Source organism: Lethenteron reissneri, chromosome 58 (genome assembly GCF_015708825.2).
Source record: "Lethenteron reissneri isolate LAM-NWPU_2019-01 chromosome 58, ASM1570882v1, whole genome shotgun sequence".
Taxonomy (NCBI): Eukaryota; Metazoa; Chordata; class Hyperoartia; order Petromyzontiformes; family Petromyzontidae; genus Lethenteron; species Lethenteron reissneri.
This window is the reverse complement of record NC_083836.1, coordinates 2,035,497-2,057,132: the sequence shown is the minus strand read 5'-3', so window position 1 is coordinate 2,057,132 and position 21,636 is coordinate 2,035,497. Positions and strand designations below refer to the sequence as shown.

The 21,636-nt window shown below is 51.2% G+C and overlaps 1 protein-coding gene across 3 annotated transcripts in view; it reads left to right on the top strand.

Moving 5' to 3' along the window:
• The window catches only part of LOC133357641 (phospholipase D1-like), a 107,701-nt gene that overhangs the window by 51,925 nt on the left and 34,140 nt on the right, over nt 1-21,636 (top strand). The window lies entirely within an intron of this gene.

The following is a 21,636-nucleotide window of genomic DNA, read 5'->3' as shown; positions in this document are numbered from 1 at the left end:
TTTTTAAATCCTTTATATTAAGTTCACTTGCTTGCTTGCTTGCTTACGACCGTGCAAATCTTTCGGTCGTTTTTTAACCCACTTCCCGTGATCCAATCGAGCTGACATTTTCCACACAGACTCGTTGTGCGTGACAATTAATGTTCGTGAAAATTTTTTTCCAAAATTTTACACTTTTTAGGACAAAAATATTATATTTAATGACCAATTGCTTAATGGTGCCATGCAATCATCTGACCCATAGGTGGCAGCCATCTCAAGCCAGAGGACGAGAGGACTCTAGCCGCCACGCATATAAAGGATTTATAGTGAAAAACTTTGTTTTTACGGGTTATACTTGTTCACCACTCTGGTCAGTACGGGTTGGTGAATACAAGACTCGTGAAGACCCCGGTAGCACAACTTCCTTCCACCGTTGCAGCGCATTAATTTGGCAGTGCCAGGGAGGCCCCCCCCCCAGTTATAACCACGGCACTCCCCACGTGATGTGTGTCCCCTCCCCCCCTTCTTCCTAGTCTGGCACCTGGGCGTTTGCCACCCGCAGGGTCCGGTGCTATCGCGCGCCCCCTTACACACTCGGTAGCTGCCTGGGGGAGGCATGGGACGCGGTGCATTCGGATGGGTTCAATCACTGTCGTTTTTATTTTTGGTAGGGAATGTGCTCTGGCCGGTACCGTTGCTTTGTCTTTTTTTTTGCTCGTCGTATGTGCATCTCGATGCAGTATTATTCGTGCCGCAGCATTCCTTTGCAAGTGGGTGCTTTTTTTGTTGCTGCTGTGGATTTTTTTATTTATTTTTTTATTCCGGACCCAGTAGAAATTTGTTTTTAAAAAAATGTTTCGACCGTGTGGAAATACAGGTCTGGCTTATCACACCAGCGGTAGACTCGGGTCGCTCGAGAAGGCGACCTGGCCTCGGTTAACCTCCCTCGCCCCATCGCCTCGAGCAATGCCCCGAAGCGGCACCTCGTGGGGCTGGGGCGGCTTCCTTAGACACGCGTCGGTGGTGGTGCCCTGGGGGGGAGTGTAGTCACCGCTTCAGCACAACCTGGGGCCTGGGGGATGCATTGCAGCAGCCACGTGAGCCAACTCCGCCAACTCCCCAACAGTTGGACGGACAATCTCTGCGGTCACTTCTATTCTGCTCTCTGCTGGATTTGTAAAGCGACTTTCGCGAAGGCGCTGGACAATGCTTTTGCTGACTGCGGCACAAAATAAATGGCAAAGTAAGGGGGGGGGTGGGTGAGTAAGGGGAGGGTGGATGGGGTGGGGTGTGGTGGGGTGGGTAGGTGGGTGGGTGGGTGTTGTGTGGTGAGGTGGGTGGGTGGGGGTGGGGTGGGTGGGTGAGGTTTGGTGGGGTGGGTGGGTGTTGTGGGTGGGGTGGGTGGGTTTGGTGGGGTGGGGTGAGTGGGTGTTGTGGGTGGGGTGGGTGGGTGTTGTGGGTAGGGTGGGTGGGGTGGGTGGGGTGGGTTTGGTGGGGTAGGTGGGGTGGGTTTGGTGGGGTGGGTTTGGTGGGATGTTCTGTGGTGGGGTGGGTGGATGGGGTGTGGTGGGGTGGGTGGGTGGTTGGGGTGTGGTGGGGTGGGTGGGTTTGGTGGGGTGGGTGGAGTGGGTGTTGTGGGTGGGGTGGGTGTTGTGGGTGGGGTGGGGTGGGTGGGTTACTACGGCCGTTAGTGACCGGGTTTGGAAAATGAATGAGATGTGGGCAGCAGGGGAAGGAGACGATAGTGCAGCGGTGGGGGGGTGGGGGTGGGGGGTGAATGAGGAATGGGTGGTGCGTGAGAGTGGATGATTCTGGTAGGAAGGGGGTGGATGGTACGGTACGAAGTGAGTGCACGGAATGATAAAGTTCGAGTCCGTGGGGCGATGGGCTGAGCGTCAATGAGAGTGGGTTGGGGTGGCAGGGGCAAGTGGTTTGGTATATTGAGACACTTCCAAGAGGACGAATGTTCGTGCCCGCGGGAGGAAACTGAGAGCGCCCGAGGAAAACTCCACGAGTGCGGTGGGTTCAGTTCAGTTATGAGTTCACTCTGAAGTATCCTGTGAGCTCAGACGCTCATGAATATGGTTTCATCAACAAAAGCATCGTCGATTACTTGGCAAACACAACGTATCATAAACCTCGCCAGCCCCCCCCCCCCCCCCCGTTTCCCTATCATCGCCCTTCTTTGCCCATCCCTTACCCTCCCCAACACTCAAAGCCCATCGTCTATTTTCCCCATCGGCCGATTGCTTTAATGTACCCCTTATAATTCTTGTAAAGTGCTTTGACCGCAGCGCTGCGTAAAATCCTAGGCAAGATAATGCTAAGGCCGCCAGAAACATTAACATGAAAGATAAATAAGTAATGAATGATCAAACATTGCAACAAATGAACTAATGTAGAGCATATTACGAAATAACCCTTTAAATATTTAACTAAAGTGAGGATTTTGGTGAAAAAATATATTGCAAATAACGCGTAATAACGCAAATGGTAAAAGAGTTTCCCTGAGAAACAACGCGAAGAGGGGGGGGGGGGACAGATGGAGATGATGAAGGTTGCATTTCACCGCCTCGTGATGATGAGACGGGAGTTTCGCAGCCCATCCGTGTGCGATCCACTGACTCTCGCTCGCGCTGCCGCAGCTGCCTCCACGGTGCTGCCATCGTCACGGGCAGACGCTCGGTGCAGCGTAGACGCCACCGCAAAGAGGTTTTTGCCGTCTTTCAGCTCTTCTAGCATCTTCTTGGTTCTTTCGGTAAAGTCACGTAGAAGGGAAGTAATAAAATAATAAAATAAAACAATAAAATAAATCTCACGACGTTTCGGCCACAACGCAAGCAGCTGTCCTCAGGTGAAGACCAGGTCTGTCGGGGAGACAGCGTCTGAATGGAGCGTCTATTTAAGCTGGGTTGGAAGGGGGGATAAAAATATAAAATAAAATAATATATAATATTTTATTTTATTATGTTTTATTTATTTTTTTCCTTCCCTTCTACGTGACTTTATCAAAAGAACCAAGAAGATGAATCCCTGCAGTCACGAAAGCTTTAAATCGAAACTCTTCTCGCATGTGCACCTGTTGTTCTCTTTCAGCCCCGCCCCCCCCCCCAATACGTTCCATTCATTGGCTACCACATTCAGATAAGCCCCTCCCCCCCCCTCCTCCCCCCTAAACTTGTATTTAAGAACTTGTATCTTGCAATTTTTGCCTCACTTGATACAGTAAATCTAAATTTCGATTTAAAGATTTCGTGACTGCAGGGATTCATCTTCTTGGTTCTTTCGGTAAAGTCACGTAGAAGGGAAATAATAAAATAATAAAAATAAAACATAAAATAATTCTCACGACGTTTCGGCCACAACGCAAGCAGCCGTCCTCAGGTGAAGAACAGGTCTGTCGGAAAGACACCTGAGGACGGCTGCTTGCGTTGTGGCCTAAACGTCGTGAGAATTATTTTATTATGTTTATTTCTTATTATTTTATTATTTCCCTTCTACGTGACTTTACCGAAAGAACTAAGAAGACAGTAAATCTAGCTGTGACGGTCCCACCTGATGACGGTGACTTGTGTTGCCTCCGAAACGTCGCGATTTATAATTTTATTTCTATTATCATTTCTATTATTTTTATTTTATTATTTATTTTTTACCTACGTGACTTTACCGAAAAAACCTAAGAGTATGACGAGAGGAGTCGTGGAATCACGCGAGACGTCTCGAGGGCTGTCACGACGACACGTGAAACCCCTCTTGAGTCGCGCTCGCACAAGCTCAAGAGGGTTTTCAAGCGACATCATCTTCTTTTTAAATCCTTTATATTAAGTTCGCTTGCTTGCTTGCTTGCTTACGACCGTGCAAATCTTTCGGTCGTTTTTTAACCCACTTGCCGTGATCCAATCGAGCTGACATTTTCCACACAGACTCGTTGTGCGTGACAATGAATTTTCGTGAAAAAATTTTTTCCAAAATTTTACACTGCTTAGGGGAAATTTTTTCAATATTTAATTACCAATTGCTTAATGCTGGCAGACAATAATCTGACCCATAGGTGGCAGCCATCTCAAGCCAGAGGACGAGAGAACTCTAGCCGCCACGCATATAAAGGATTTATAGTGAAAAACTTTGTTTTTACGGGTTAATTTTTTCTTCGTATGGCTGGGGACGCGGTCGTGATTTGATGTCGAGGTTAAGCGATCCATTCAACGGCCTCAGTCAGGCGAGGCAGAGCGAGTGGTCTCGTGATGCAACCGGGAATGGATCTCTCAGAAGGCAGGAGTTAAGTGCTTTAAATTATTTATTTTTCAACATTTTATTTTTTCGGGTAAGTGCCCGCTGAGCGACGTCGCTCTTTCCAAGACGCGACCTGGCTATCACGAATGGTAGCTGCTGCTCAAAGAAGCGGCTGATCACGTGGACATGTATAGCGGACAAATAGATACTCTAAACGCGGGTTTCTTAACGCGGAGGGGGAAAATCGGAGGACCCGGAGTAAAAATCCACGCGACCACGGGGAAAGAGAGAGAGAGAGAGACACGCAAGCTCCAAATATATACAGCCGCAGGCATCGTCAGGGTGGGGATCGAACCCACGACCTCCTGTAGACCAGGCGAGGTCGTTAACATCTCATAGCCACCGTGATAATAATGAGAGAGAGAGAGAGAGACACGCAAACTCCAAATATATACAGCAGGCATCGTCAGGGTGGGGATCGAACCCCGGACCTCCTGTAGACCAGGCGAGGTCGTTAACATCTCCTAGCCACCGTGATAATAATGAGAGAGAGACACGCAAACTCCAAATATATACAACAGGCATCGTCAGGGTGGGGATAGAACCCACGACCTCCTGTATACCAGGCGAGGTCGTTAACATCTCCTAGCCACCGTGATAATAATGAGAGAGAGACACGCAAACTCCAAATATATACAACAGGCATCGACAGAGTGGGGATTGAACCCACGTCCTCCTGTAGACCAGGCGAGGTCGTTAACATCTCCTCGCCACCGTGGCGCCAATGAGCGTCATCTCCATCATCTCCATCATCGTCACCATCGGCACACCACCCTCCTCGTGCACCATGCACTTTGGTTCGACAGTTTTCACGGCTATATTCCCTGTCAAGTTTTGTCAAGTTTCATTTATTTGGTATAGCCCTGTGAGCCATGCGGCTCTTAAGTCGGGTGCAACCGCAAACAAAATATGAACATCTTCTTGGTTCGTTCGGTAAAGTCAAGAAGATGAATCCCTGCAGTCACGAAAGCTTTAAATCGAAAAATATGAACAGAGAACATCTTGAAGCGACGACGCGCAACAGAAACATCTTGGATAAACCAGCAAATCTTAAAAAAAAATGCCGTGTGCAAAGATCCCAGTGTGATGCAAGTCAAACAATAACAACCATAACACAATTTAGATTACCCATGTTTTTAAAATCAACAAAATAATGCTATAAAAACAACAGTAATCATAAGAAATTATTTAAATTGAACAATAAACGATATATAACATTTACGATCACGATGATGATAACAACAGCTACGGTGTGTAGGCTACCTATGAGATATTTGAGTGTTGTTGTCAGCAGTTCTCACCCCACCTGGCATTGAATGGCGGGGGGAGGCATTTACGCAACTCATGACGCCTTTTCTCTGCCATGCCTCTCTTTCTGTCATGCCTCTCTCACCGTCTCTCGCTCTATCGTGTCTCTGGCTGTCACCACAAGCACCGCTTCAGGAGAGTTGTTGCCCAACAAGTGGAAGTGTTGCGGTGGCCGCGTTATGTAACCGTGGCCCCACATTCATCGTGGCCGTCATCATTATTACAAAGAAAAAATCTTAAAATATCCTGCTATTTAAAATCTCCAGGAATTTCATTTCAGTAGTCACCGTGGAGGATGGATGCCAATTCCGGTAGAAGGCTCCGGGTCAATGCCGGCACGGGCTGCACCCCCCCCCCCATCCATGCCTCTTCCTTCCATGCCGCTGTTGATTTCGAGTCTCATTGTCACCCGTGCCAACGCCCACCGCTTCTGTTGCCGTGCGGAGTTCGCGTTGGGCCGGGCGGACACGGTTGCCATCCGGTGTCAGAGTGCCAAGGATCGCTCTCTTGCTGAGGAGGAGGAGGGAGGAGGAGGAGGGAGGGAGGGGAAATCACGAGACTTGCTCCCGGCCACGTTCAAGGTCCCGGGTCTTGTCAGTTGCTTAATACGGGATTCGCTCCCTCGCTGTATGCCCACGGGCCGGAGGGGCCACGCCACCGGCCTACGAAGAGGGGGGGGGTGGTGGTGGGTGAGACATGCAGGATCTCTGGCTGGAGGGGAGAGACATTGAAGTAAAAGAGCTTCATAGCTCATCAGATTCCTCCGGTATAAATATCCTGATTCCGAATTCCTTGCGCCAGGGCTAAGCGCTCGCCACCGCCGATTGAGATCCACCCTGTGTGTGTTGCGACTCCTCCCATCGCGAATTTTCTCACCGCAGCTCTTCCGAGATGATCTCGTGAGAGCGAGAATTCTGCCCAGCCGCGGTGTGCGCGCGCGCGAACAATTTCACCACTCGCCCCTTCCACCCGCGATCGTGTTTCCCCTTTGATGCGTTCTGGGCAGCGCACGTGGAGGGCGAAAACAAACGCGCTCGGCACACGCGCGCGCACGCACGCACGCGCACGCACGCACACGCACGCGCGCGCACGCACGCGTTGTAGCCTCCATCCCATCCGGTCCGGTGGCTTCAGTCACAGGGCGGGGAGGGGTGGCTCACGATCGCAAGGTTTGCGAGTTTACATCCCGCGGTTGAGATGTTCGACTCGGCCCATCAACTCTCTCTCTGGGGTGGATAAAACGAGTACCAACTTTGTGGGGAGGGGGGGAGTCTGCAGTGCTTGTCCGATGTAGAGTCTCGCCGCCACTTGCCATAGGAATGTGGAATTTCCACCGCTGGCTCTTCGGGGATTGCAAGTGGAATAGGAGCAGCGATGCCTCGGTGTGGCTCTTTTGTGAAGGAATTCGCTTTGGCGTGCGGTCAGGATGACGCAGCCTAAAAACAATTCCTGCTGTGGAACACACACAAAAAACTCAACTGTACACTGGGTCAGATGAGTTGGTAGGCAAACAGTGCAGGGACGTTTTCTGTGCACTGTACAAACGTGGCCGAGTCACACTGGGGTTGTGTTACAGTGAGGTCACTTAAAATGTCAGATTCTTAATGTCAGGGGCGCTGCGGTGGCTAGGAGATGTTAACTACCTCGCCTGGTATGCAGGAGGTCGTGAGTTCGATCCTGACACTGACGCTTGCTGCTGTGTATTTGGAGTGTGCGTGTCTCTCTCATCATCACGGTGGCTAGGAGATGTTAACTACCCTGCCTGGTGTATAGGAGGTCATGAGTTCGATCCTGACACTGAAGCCTGCTGCTGTATATTTGGAGTTTGTGTCTTTCTCTTATCATCTTCACGGTGGCTAGGAGATGTTAACTACCCCGCCTGGTGTACAGGAGGTCGTGAGTTCGATCCCGACCCTGACGCTTGCTGCTGTGTATTTGGAGTGTGCGTCTCTCTCTCTCATCATCATCACGGTGGCTAGGAGATGTTAACTACCTCGCATGGTATACAGGAGGTCGTGAGTTCGATCCTGACACTGACGCTTGCTGCTGTGTATTTGGAGTTTGCGTCTCTCCGTCGCCGCGTAGATTCTTCCTCTGGGTCTTCCGGTTTTGCCCTCCGCATTCGCGCGTCTCGAGTATTTGGTTGCTGCTGCTGCCGCTGTAAATTTCCGCGTGACAATAAGCCGCCCGGGTTGAGCTACAATTTGTGTTATCCAGGTCGCTTCTGAAACAGAGCTGCATAGCTCAGGTGGACCTTACCTGGTAAAATGACAAGTTTAGTTTCAATTTCGATTTAAAGCTTTCGTGACTGCAGGGATTCGTCTTCTTGGTTCTTTCGGTAAAGTCACGTAGAAGGGAAATAATAAAATAATAAAATAAAACATAAAATAATTCTCACGACGTTTCGGCCACAATGCAAGCAGCCGTCCTCAGGTGAAGAACAGGTCTGGTGGTGCTCATTCAGACGCTGTCTTCTCGACAGACCTGTTCTTCACCTGAGCACGGCTGCTTGCGTTGTGGCCGAAACGTCGTGAGAATTATTTAGTATGTTTTATTTTTTCATTATTTCCCTTCTACGTGACTTTACCGAAAGAGCCAAGAAGATGTAGTTTAGTTTGGTTTTACACTCCTCATTTTCCTCTCCTCTCTCTCTATTGACACCCATTGCCCTGCATCCGTGAAAGGTCGCGCGTCACTATGTCCTTGCGTGTGCAGTCATTCAAATGTTTACCGATCTCCGCGCTGGGCCTTCGTGCAAAGCCGTGCGTGCAACTTTTAAAGATAAAGGCGCAGTCCCTGCAATTGCTCACTCACGCCACTGCTGGCAGAAGGGCCTCCCCTATAGGAGAGGATCGCCCCCCCCCCCCCCCCGCCGCTCCAGAGGGTATTTATCCTACTCTCTCCCACGCTTCCTTAAATCTACGCATTTGTGTTCCCCCCGCGTTGACTGCTGTCATGTCCGTGATTTTTCAATCCTTTATATTAAGTTCGCTTGCTTGCTTAGGACTGTGCAAATCTTTCGGTCGTTTTTTAACCCACTTCCCGTGATCCAATCGAGCTGACATTTTGCACATAGACTCGTTGTGCGTGACATTGTTTAGGGAAAACTGTTTTAATATTTAATTACCAATTGTTTAATGCTGCCAGACAATCATCTGACCCATAGGTGGCAGCCATCTCGAGCCAGAGGACGAGAGGACTTTAGCCGCCCCGATGCCACTGCATATAAAGGATTTAGAGTGAAAAACTTTGTTTTTACGGGTTTACTTGTTAGTAGCCCTGAGCAAGCTCCTGAATAGACTGCAGTAAGTTCACAATGCGGACCGCCAGGGTGCTGACCGCTACACCCTTTGGGAATCCACATCACACAACTGTCCTCTTGTCGCTTCGCTGACTCCCTGCTCGTACCCCGTATTGATCTTAATATTCTCTTGCTGGTATTGAAGGCCTGAAACGGACTTGCTTCTCCCCTACACCCGTGACCTCCTTCGGTCACGAATGTTCCACCAAGATCATCGCTAAGATCCTCAGATTGCGCGTTGCTCGCCGTCACCGCGGTCTCTGGTTCGGGCTGAACGATAAATCGATTTCAAATCGAAATCGCAATTTTAAACAATGCGATTAGCAAATTGCAAATGCTGCGATTTTTTTGCGATTTGAAAAGTCCTGCTACTTTCTTATTGTAATTGTTTTATTTTGTATTATTATAACTTTATTAACTTAACAATTGCGCTATGTTTGATTGTTCTATTTCAATTAAAACATTTTAATAAATACATGTTGGAAGCAATTCATATATTTTCAGTTCTCATCCTTGCATTAGAATATATAGAGCAGTTCATATTTTCATGGTATCATGTGGTAATGCTCCAGCACATGTTTTAAATCTATTACACAGGTGAATATTGAACTGAAGCTTGACTTTTAAAAAAATGTAATCGCAAATCTCAATCGCAATATCTGTCAGAGAAATCGCAATTAGATATTTTCCCCAAATCGTTCAGCCCTCTCTCTGGGCTGCTCTGTGCTTCCAGTGTTCAGAGGCCTGCTTAAGGCACGGCTCCGGCTGGAGCACGCCATGTACCACACACACGTTGGTGATGTACACGTCTTCTTCGAACGCTGGGGAGCCGGACAAGCCCCTCTCTGTACCAGCGTGGACGGCACCCTCGTGTTCACCTTCTGAAGCGCTCGCTCGTCACCGTGGCGTGCGCGATGACCACCACCACCACGTGACTTTTCTATTGTATTGTGCGCGGTGCTTTCAACAGCGCCACAGCGCGTGGATTTGTAACGTTTGTTTTCTTTTGTTTGCTGGTGACTTTGTGTATTTCATATTGAAATCGCCTCCAGTGCTTTTGCTGCTGGCGGCAATAAAAGTTGTTTAAAAGTCAAAAGTCTCTCTGGGCTCCACACTCGGGGGTGGCGACGACACTTTTGCAATTGCGGCAACTAAACTCTGGAAGCCCCGCTTGCCCCTTCGATGTCAGGGCACTTCCAAGACACTTTACAGATCTTCAAATCTCGACAACAACAAAAAGTCTCCGTTTAAAATGACTTTACCTCTCTTCAACTCTTCCTCTTGCCGTGGTTGATGTTAAACTACCTCCGTCGATTCGTGCACAGCGCCCTGAGAACGAATATTTAAGGGCATACTCTTTGGTTTTTTCGGTAAAGTCACGTAGGTAAAAAAATAAAAATAAATTAAATCACGACGTTTCGGAGGCAACACAAGCTTCCGTCTTTACTTGTGTTACCTCCGAAACGTCGTGATTTAATTTGTTTTTATTACATTTTTTGCCTACGTGATTTTACCGAAGAAACCAAAGAGTATGGACCCTTGCAGTCACGAAAACTTCATAAATTTAATTTATTATTGAAAAGGGGTGGCAGTGCCCACACTTTACCCCACCTTGCACTAACCTGGTGATTGAAACGAATCCCCTCCCCCACACACACACACACCGTGTAGTGGGGTGGAGGGTGGGTAACTCTTCGGGGCCGTCCATAAATGACGTCACGCACCTGGGGGGGGGGGGGGGTCAGACATTTGTGACGATGTGCGACGAGAGGGGGGGGGATTTGAGAAAGGTGACGTCACGTAAAAATGCGCAACTTTAAATAAATATAGACAACACGTTCTACTTAATTAAATAGACTTTTTAATAAATGTTTTCTCCTACAACATCAGAGTGCAGCGCCACATTAAATACGCACTACAATGACAATAGTTGAAAGCGATTTGAAGCATGGTTTTTTTTTGGGGGGGGGGGGGGCAGAGCTTTGTGACGTCATATTTTAGGGGGGGTCTGACTTTTCGTGACGCCGTGTGACGAGGGGGGGGGGGGTCAAAGATCGTCCAAAATCGTGTGACGTCATTTATGGACGGCCTCTTACCTCTCCCCAAAGATGTGTGGCCAGAACGGAAGAGTAGGCCTAACGCGTGTGCCCTCGCGCCTCTCAAGATGAGCATGCTTGGTCACGTGTGATGCGAAAGAAGTTCAACGTACACACACACGTACGTACGTGCACACACACGTACGTACGTGCACACACATGTACACACACACACATGTACACACGCACGTACACACACGCACGTACACACACGCACGTACACACACGTACACACACGGACCTACACGCACGTACGTACGTGCACACACGTGCGTACACACACACACGTACACACACGCACGTACACACACGGACCTACACACACGTACGTACGTGCACACACGTGCGTACACACACACACGTACACACACGCACGTACACACACGGACCTACACACACGGACCTACACACACGTACGTACACACACGTACGTACACACACGCACGTACACACACGCACGTACACACACACACGTACACACACACGCACGTACACACACACACACGCACGTACACACACACACGTACCCACACGTACACACACACACCGTACGTACATAGAAAGTCGAGTCGGGAATCTAACCCAGGCAAATGTTTTTTTTTCTCTTGCTGTGAGCCGCAAGCGTGACCACCGTGCTGCCAGATGACGTTGATGAATTTGGCTGTGCAGGCAGATCGGCTGATAATAATACGTGAGGTGCATGCATTCTCGATCAGCTGTCTTGTGTGTCTATCGGTATGTGAAGAGAAAAATGGGAGCGGTGGCGCAGCGGTTAGCGCTACGCTGCGCTACGAACCCGGCGACCCGAGTTCGATTCCCGCCCACGCACCAACACCGGTGACGATTATCTGAGCCGGTCCTGAGCCTCCCCTAGGTCGACTCAGCCTCAAAGTACCGGGTGCGATGTGTAGACATCGCCACTGGGGTGGTTGCTCGCCGTGCCTTCGTAGGTGTTACGCGCTCCAACAGCACCTGCCCCAACAATCGTTCAAGGCTATAGGGGAACGTCCGGCCCACGGGCCGTCTAAGGCCCGCGAAATCATTTGGTGTGGCCCTGCCAAGGCAACCGCAGGCAGGACTCGAAATTCAATAAATCTAGGAGCAAACCTGGAAAAGCAGTTGCGAGTAGCAACATCATCAACACCAGCTAACATCACACGCCTCGCCAAAGAGCAGCAGTTACAGCCATCGCATTAGGGGCGAGTTGATTAAATGTTTGACCAAATATAACGGGCTAATTTTAAAGTTGGTAATTTTGTATGGTGTTATAAATATCCAAATGGCCTTTGGCAAACAAAAAGGTTCCCCACCCCTACTCTAGAGGGACAGGAGGTGGAAGGGGGGGCGGGGAGGGGGGTGATCTCAGTCTTTGTAGCGAGAAAGAGAGAAGCTCTCTGTGACAGTCACGCTGGGATGTGGCTTCAATCCCAGCTTAGGCAACTCCGTGGTGTGTGCGCTGCACAGTACGCAAACACTCGGGCCAAGGGCTTGTCTCCTAAGCTTCTGCCTGGAGTCGATTCGTGGGGGAAGGGGGGGTGACGTCTCCTTGATTCCACCGAGCGAAGGGATGTCGCGAACGCCCGTGCCGGATTAACGACGCCGGGAACCTCCCGGGGTAGGAGGGTGGGTGGTGGCGATCGCAGTGACGCAACAAAAACTCGCGACTCGTCTCGTCGTGTCGCCCACGTGGACGCGGGGGGGGGGTCCTGGCGTCCACGAGGGAGCCGCGAGCGACTCGCACGTGGCGTGTTTAGTGACAGATGAGGAGGGGGCGGGGGTACAACTACGCCGTGGCGTTCAGTGTACGGGGCAAAGCCGACGATGGGAACAGCGGTGGGGGGGGGGATCGTTCGTGGCTACTGCTGCAAGTGCTGTGGGGGGACGTGCCCTTCCCCCGCCCTCCAAGCTCCCCCCGCCCGCCCCTAAAGCTAACCCCCCCCCTCAAGCCAGCCCCCCCTCCTCAAGCCAGCCCCCCCCCCCCTCAAGCTAGTCCCCCCCCCAAGACCCCCCAAGCTCACATTCCTTTATGAGTCAAGACCACCGTCCGTCGTCCAATCCGGCCATGACGCGTCACAAAAATTAATAAACTCGTCATCATCATTTTCTTCGGCCATGATCAATCGACTGCTGGATGGAGATCTCCCCTCCCCCCCCCCCCGTGCAAGCCGCCGCCATCCGTCCCTCCCTCACGGTCGCTCGACGCCGTCGATCCTCCGGGCAGCCGCTCGCAACGCGGTCCGACTCCCGTCGCTTCACCTCTGAGCCCCCCTTCCCTTTGAGCCCCCCTTCCCTTTGAGCCCCCCTTCCCTCTGAGCCCCCCTTCCCTCTGAGCCCCCCTTCTCTCTGAGCCCCCCTTCCCTGGGCCGCTGCCACTCCATCGCGGGCCTCGTACCTGCAGCCCGGCCTGCACAGGCCCGCTTGGCTTTTCACAAGACGGTGCGATTGACCGGCATATTTAAACTATAAGGAACTATTTTAGTTTAACTCGTAGCAGGCTTTCGCGACCAATATTATTCATAATAAAGTACGACGGGCAATTTACCATTCTGGCGAATTGCCCGATGATGCTGGATGCAATTACCAGCGAAACGTCGTTCTCAAAAATTGTAAATGTTGTGGTTTCACGCTTCAACACACCGGTGGGCTAAAGTAGTGAACTGTTTGTCTTTTGTCAACGTGACACTTTTTTGCTGATTGGCCGTGTCGGGTGGTGGAGGGTTATGACACATTTATAAATAACGCGATCTAACCCAAAAACGTTAATTATGAAGAAACTATTTTAGTTTGATTTGACCAGGTCAGGTCCCACGACTGAAGCGGCCTGTCCGTCGCAAGCGATAGCTCAACGAGAAGTAGCTCATCACGTGGGAATGTAAAGCAGACAAATACTTTAAATGCATGTTTCTCAATGTGAAAGGAAGGACCGGAGGAAAAATTCCACGCGACCACGGGGAGAACATGCAAACTCCAAATCGACAACAAGCATCAGGCTCGGGATAGAACAACAGGCGATGTGGTTAAAATCTCGTCTCCGCGGCTCCTCCAATCCGTGTGCGTTCTTATTTATCTCTTCTCATTGCAATTCATGGCGTGCATCTCTCTCTCTGTGTCTCTGTCTCCATGCTTCATCGTTTCGTTGCTCACCGAGCTAACAGATGAGCTGCCAAACTCCAATGACGCTAGTTGCTGGGTGCTTTTTTTTCTCTGTGGCAGGCGGCAATGCGTGAGCAGCGTAACGATAGGGGACGCTGCTGTCCTAACCCCCCCCCCCCCCCCCCCGTGTGCATGTCCATTTGTGGGGAGCGGTAGCGCTACGCTGCGCTACGAACCCGGCGACCCGAGTTCGATTCCCGCTCGCGGCCAACACCAGTGACGATTATCTGATCCGGTCCTAGCCTCTAATGAGTACCTGGTGCTGTGTGTAAAACATCACCACTGGGGAGACAAAGGCGGCCGGGCGTGGTGCTGGCCACCCACCCCCTCGTGCGCCGTGCCGGCCTTCATAGGTGCTACTCACTAACAGCACTTGCCCCAACAGTCTGTTACAGGCTACACGGGGGAATCTTTGTCTTTGATCTTCGTGCGCTTATGCAACTTGCTCGATGGCTTCGTTATCACGAAAGCATCGGGCCTCTGGCGTGGTGTGGAGGGCACTCGTAGTTCAACGAGGTCCTCTGGTTTTCTTTCCCCCCCCTCCCTCCACAATTTCGAAACCGACATTATTTGGGTTTATTTTCGCTGCTGTAAATGTCCAAATGATGGGCCACTTTGTTAACCTGTCAACTTGTGGCAGCCAGGTGACTTCTGAAAAATAAGTTAATGCCTCTGTGAGCTTTGCCTGGTATCGTGAGGATGGTTTAGTTTTTGTTTTCTGTGTGTTTGGTGTCATTTGTTGACCTCTCTTGTACTTTGCACGACTATCATGTTGCATGTTTTATTGTTTGTTGAAGTAACGTTCTGACCCCATGCCCATACTGGACATCTATGGAAAAAAAGGGTTTATGACTCGTCGAATTCCTCCAGGATAAATAAATATACAGATTCTGATCACGGAATGCTGCGGTGTGCGTGGAACCGTAAATTACTACCACGCGCCGTCCTCTTCATTCGCAGTTGATGCCAAGAATCCCCCGACGATATTCACGATGAGTAGGCCACTGCGCGTGCCAGCGTCATGATCCATAGATGAGTAGAACCACCGCGTGTGCCAGCGTCATGATCCATAGATAAGTAGAACCACTGCCTGTGCCAGCGTCATGATCCATAGATGAGTAGAGCCACTGCGTGTGCCAGCGTCATGATCCATAGATGAGTAGAACCACTGCGTGTGTCAGCGTCATGATCCATAGATGAGTAGAACCACTGTGCGTGCCAGCATCATGATCCATAGATGAGTAGAGCCACCGTGTGTGCCAGCATCATGATCCATAGATGAGTAGGCCACTGCGTATGCCAGCATCATGATCCATAGATGAGTAGAACCACTGTGCGTGCCAGCGTCATGATCCATAGATGAGTAGAACCACTGTGCGTGCCAGCGTCATGATCCATAGATGAGTAGAACCACTGCCTGTGCCAGCGTCATGATCCATAGATGAGTAGAACCACTGTGCGTGCCAGCGTCATGATCCATAGATGTGTAGAACCACTGTGCGTGCCAGCGTCATGATCCATAGATGAGTAGAACCACTGCCTGTGCCAGCATCATGATCCATAGATGAGTAGAGCCACTGCGTGTGCCAGCATCATGATCCATAGATGAGTAGAGCCACTGCGTGTGCCAGCGTCACGGTCCAAAGTTGCCACATTTGAAGAAGTTGCACAGCACATTCCTCAATTGGAATCGCTCACAAAGAAGCAATCGCACTGCCCCCTGCTGGCAGACCGATGCCCACTCGCAGGCCAGGTGCTCAGACACCCTGTGCCGCACAGGGACAGCTGCCACTTGGGGGTGCCCTAGGTTAGACCACCGAGCGGCAATCATCGCCCACCGCTGCTGACGGGAGACTAATGCCCACTTACAGGGTGTCCGCTGAGCAGTGGCCTTGGTCCACACAGGGACAGCTGCCACTGGGGGTGGCCCTTCAGAACCGTGCGACGTGAGACGGTGACGTGAGTAGACTTGAGCCGACAGAGGTTTTTAAGCAGCGGCGGTAGAGCACGACAAGAGAAAGACACGCGCGTGCATTCTAATTATCATCGCATCGAGTCGTGTTGAGCGCGGCTCGAGATGCCGGCGAGAATCCGGCGGACTTTTTGGCGTGAAACTAAAATAATGTTCAACTGTGTTTGCCCGAGCGGCGCTCGATTATCCGACCGGGTGTCTCATCGCGGTGGCTGTAATGGACCCTCGCTCGCCCGCCCTGCGCTCTGCCTGCTGCCGCCGGTGCATTATTGATGCGGCGCGCATTTGCTGACCACCCAGTTCGTGGAGGGAGAAAGGGGCGTGGGGGTGGTGATTAAAAAACAAAGATCGTGAGTGTTCCTGGGGGTGGGGGGGGGGGGTCGGGGCGAATGTTCGACCGAGCAAACGACTGGCCCGGTGGGTGGTGGTGGGGGTGGTGGGTGGTGGTGGATGGTGGTGGGTGGTGGTGGGTGGTGGGTGGGTGGTGGGTGGGGTGGGTGGGTGGGTGGGTGGGTGGGTGGTGGTGGGTGGGTGGGTGGATGGTGGTGGGTGGGTGGGTGGGTGGATGGTGGTGGGTGGATGGGTGGATGGTGGTGGGTGGGTGGATGGTGGTGGGTGGGTGGATGGTGGGTGGTGATGGGTGAGGAGTGCCCCCCGGTATCGATCTGGCGGCCCCACTCTGCTATTGACCGCGCGCGGCGCGTCAGCCCGAGTGTTGAATTCACCGGCCGTAAATGTTGGGTGCGATGCAGTCAGCACGGCGTGTGGATAAGCCGAACGGTAACAGTATTTTATAGCGATAATCAATACCCTGCTCTACTTGAAGTTCTCACGCGCAGAGCACAGGTGGCATGTGCTGGTCTCTTGGGGGGTTTGCATTCGTCTATGGGTTCTGTGTTAGTCTATGGGTTCTGTGTTAGTCTGTGGGTTCTGTGTTAGTCTATGGGTGCTGTGTTAGTCTGTGGGTTCTGTGTTAGTCTATGGGTGCTGTGTTAGTCTGTGGGTTCTGTGTTAGTCCATGGGTTCTGTGTTAGTCTGTGGGTTCTGTGTTAGTCTGTGGGTTCTGTGTTAGTCTATGGGTGCTATGTTAGTCTATGGGTTCTGTGTTAGTCTATGGGTTCTGTGTTAGTCTGTGGGTTCTGTGTTAGTCTATGGGTTCTGTGTTAGGCTATGGGTTCTGTGTTAGTCTATGGGTTCTGTGTTAGTCTATGGGTTCTGTGTTAGTCTATGGGTTCTGTGTTAGTCTATGGGTTCTGTGTTAGTCTGTGGGTGCTGTGTTAGTCTATGGGTTCTGTGTTAGTCTATGGGTTTTGTGTTAGTCTGTGGGTTCTGTGTTAGTCTATGGGTTCTGTGTTAGTCTATGGGTTCTGTGTTAGTCTGTGGGTGTCTGGTGTGTTAGTCTAGTGGGTGCTGTGTTAGTCTATGGGTTCTGTGTTAGTCTATGGGTTCTGTGTTAGTCTATGGGTTCTGTGTTAGTCTATGGGTGCTGTGTTAGTCTGTGGGTTCTGTGTTAGTCTGTGGGTTCTGTGTTAGTCTATGGGTTCTGTGTTAGTCTATGGGTTTTGTGTCAGTCTATGGGTTCTGTGTTAGTCTATGGGTTTTGTGTTAGTCTATGGGTGCTGTGTTAGTCTATGGGTTCTGTGTTAGTCTGTGGGTTCTGTGTTAGTCTGTGGGTTCTGTGTTAGTCTGTGGGTTCTGTGTTAGTCTGTGGGTTCTGTGTTAGTCTATGGGTGCTGTGTTAGTCTATGGGTTCTATGTTAGTCTGTGGGTTCTGTGTTAGTCTGTGGGTTCTGTGTTAGTCTATGGGTTCTGTGTTAGTCTGTGGGTACTGTGTTAGTCTATGGGTTCTGTGTTAGTCTATGGGTTCTGTGTTAGTCTGTGGTTTCTGTGTTAGTCTTTGGGTTCTGTGTTAGTCTGTGGGTTCTGTGTTAGTCTGTGGGTTCTGTGTTAGTCTGTGGGTTCTGTGTTAGTCTATGGGTTCTGTGTTAGTTTGTGGGTTCTGTGTTAGTCTGTGGGTCGTATCCCACGTAAAGGTGCAGTGTTGGGGCAGCGTTGGCATGCGGTTTAAAACTGGTAAACTGTTGGACGATTTTTTGGGCCAACATTGGCCTAACGTTCCATATGTTCACCGGGGATGTTAGCCTGTGGGTACGATGCCCGCCTGTGGGTCTACTTGTAAGGCTGTGGGTCTACGTGTAAGGCTGTGGGTCTACGTGTAAGGCTGTGGGTCTACGTGTAAGGCTGTGGGTCTACTTGTAAGGCTGTGAGTACGATACCAGCCTGTGGGTCTACTTGTAAGGCTGTGGGTCTACGTGTAAGGCTGTGAGTACGATACCAGCCTGTGAGTCTACGTGTAAGGCTGTGGGTCTACTTGTAAGGCTGTGGGTCTACTTGTAAGGCTGTGGGTCTACGTGTAAAGCTCTGGGTCTACTTGTAAGGCTGTGGGTCTACTTGTAAGACTGTGGGTCTACTTGTAAGACTGTGGGTCTACGTGTAAGACTCTGGGTCTACTTGTAAGGCTGTGAGTCTACTTGTAAGGCTGTGGGTCTACTTGTAAGGCTGTGGGTCTACGTGTAAGACTGTGGGTCTACTTGTAAGGCTGTGGGTCTACGTGTAAGGCTCTGGGTCTACTTGTAAGGCTGTGGGTCTACTTGTAAGACTGTGGGTCTACTTGTAAGACTGTGGGTCTACGTGTAAGGCTCTGGGTCTACTTGTAAGACTGTGGGTCTACTTGTAAGACTGTGGGTCTACTTGTAAGGCTGTGGGTCTACTTGTAAGGCTGTGGGTCTACGTGTAAGACTGTGGGTCTACTTGTAAGGCTGTGGGTCTACTTGTAAGGCTGTGGGTCTACTTGTAAGGCTGTGGGTCTACTTGTAAGACTGTGGGTCTACTTGTAAGACTGTGGGTCTACTTGTAAGACTGTGGGTCTACTTGTAAGACTGTGGGTCTACGTGTAAGGCTCTGGGTCTACGTGTAAGACTGTGGGTCTACGTGTAAGGCTGTGAGTCTACTTGTAAGGCTGTGGGTACGATACCAGCCTGTGGGTCTACGTGTAAGGCTGTGGGTCTACTTGTAAGCCTGTGGGTCTACGTGTAAGACTGTGGGTCTACTTGTAAGGCTCTGAGTCTACTTGTAAGCCTGTGGGTCTACTTGTAAGACTGTGGGTCTACTTGTAAGCCTGTGGGTCTACGTGTAAGGCTCTGGGTCTACTGTGTAAGACTGTGGGTCTACTTGTAAGGCTGTGAGTCTACTTGTAAGGCTCTGGGTCTACTTGTAAGACTGTGGGTCTACTTGTAAGATTGTGGGTACGATACCAGCCTGTGGGTCTACTTGTAAGGCAGTGGGTTCCAAGCCCATTGGGGCGGTGTGGCCGGCGTGCTTGGCATGGTTGACGTGGCTGGCATGGTGCAGGAATGGAGTGGAGGGGAAGAGTTAAACACGGGGGGGTTAGGGGGAATGGGTTGACGCGGGGGGTGGATGGTTAAACGCGGGGGGGGGGGGTAAACGTGGCACGCCGTCTCTCGCGGGCAATTAGCCGTGTGGCTCGTGTACTCAGTAAGTCGCTCTCGTTTAGGCGGATAGACAATGGGCAGCCGGAGCCGGTGGCGATGTAAACTGGTTTGAAAAGCGAAGCCTTTGACACTCCCCAAGCTGAACTATAAACTATTTTTATTTTTTACCAGGTGAGGCCCACTGTGAGCTACGTAGCTGGGTTTTTTTCAGGAACGAACTTGGCCACAACTGATCGCCCAATGAAGTGGATTGTCACGTGGACATTTATAGCACGAGCCAAATACTCTCAACGCGAGATGTTGTTTATTCTAAATGCGGAGGGGAAAAAGCGGAGGACCCGGAGAAAAATCCACGCGACCACGGGGAGAACGTACAAACTCTAAATATTTTTTTTTAAATCGAACCCACGACCTCCTGCGTACCAGGCGAGGTAGCTAACACCTCGCCACCGCGGCGAGATGTTGGCTGAAGCGTGGTGGTGTTGGCCACATCGCATCCTCGCGTGTCGCATCGGCCTTCATAGGTGCTCCCTAACATGGTGCTTGCCCCCAATACCCGATAAGCCTACGGTAATTAATAACGACGAAAACCTCTTTAACTCTCTGCTGGATTAAAACGACGCCCCCGTGCCAGGTCGATCATGGGGCGTGTGCGTGACCACACGCTTCGCCGTGCTGGTCGGTGAAGAAGCATTGATGTCTGCCTCGAGCGGGAAGCAAACTCGGGTCGTCGGTCAGCGCTACGCTGCGCTACGAACCTGGCGACGCGAGGTTCGATTCCTACTCGCGGGCAAAACCAGTGACGATTATTATCTGAACCGGTCCTGGGCCTTCCCTAGGTCGACTCGGCCTCAAATGAGTACGTGGTGGGGTGCGTAGTAAGCATCGCTAGTGGGGAGACAAAGGTGGTCGGGCGTGGTGCTGGCCACCCACCCCTGGTGCTCGCTAACAGCACTTGCCCCTACAGTATGTTGAGGCTATCCGGGAGGTCTTTGCCTTTTTGTGTTGTTGTGTTGTCATGACCTGCAGTGTGGTGAGTCGGTGTGTTGTCGTGACCTGTAGCGTGATGGTCTGGTACAGAAACGAGTCCTCAACACGGGATGTTGTCGAGAAACCACCAACGATAGCAACGGTGATCAAACAGCAGCAGTGATGGCCGATCGAGTGGCCGGGTTCAACTCGTTGGCTCCGTCGATCATCCTCACACCGCGGGGGGCATTGAATTCTACGCGTTGCTAGAACGCCAGCGTTTGGCAGTGGCCTTGGCCGTGATGACCACGGATGGCTCGCGCACGCGGCTGAGTGACTGAGCACGCAAGGGGCTCTGTGGCCACGTGGCCCACACCGCGGTCCTGTCGACGATCGGCATTGCTTGGCACGGGTTTTATTTGCCCAAGCTGCTTGACTAAACCACGGCAGCGCCCCTATCATCTGGCTTCATGGGAATGCGTGCGTGTGTGTGTGTGTGTGTGACCTGTGTAACGCGTATAACGTGTGTACGTGTGTATGTGTGTGTGTGACCTGTGTAACGCGTATAACGTGTGTGCGTGTGTGTGTGACCTGTGTAACGTGTACAACATGTGTGCGTGTGTGTGACCTGTTTAACGCGTACAACGTGTGTGCGTGTGTGCGTGTGTATGTGTGACCTGTGTAACGCGTATAACGTGTGTGTGTGTATGTGTGGCCTGTGTAACGCGTACAACGTGTGTGCGTGTGTGTGACCTGTACAACGTGTGTGCGTGTGCTACGTGGAAGCGTAGCGATTGGCGGGCTGCACCACGAACCTGGCGAGCCGAGATCAGTTCCCGCTCGCGACAAATAATAATATCGAATATTTGAACCGGCCCTGGGCCCTCCCCTAGGTCGACTCGGCCTTCAAATGCGAGCGCCTGTTGCGGTGTGTAAACAACATCGGCGCTGGGGATACAGCGCCGATGTCAGCACTTCTCCCGACAGTCCGCTAAACTCTACGCCCGGGGGAATCTCTCTTCCTTCCGTGCCCCCCCGTGTCCCCGCGCA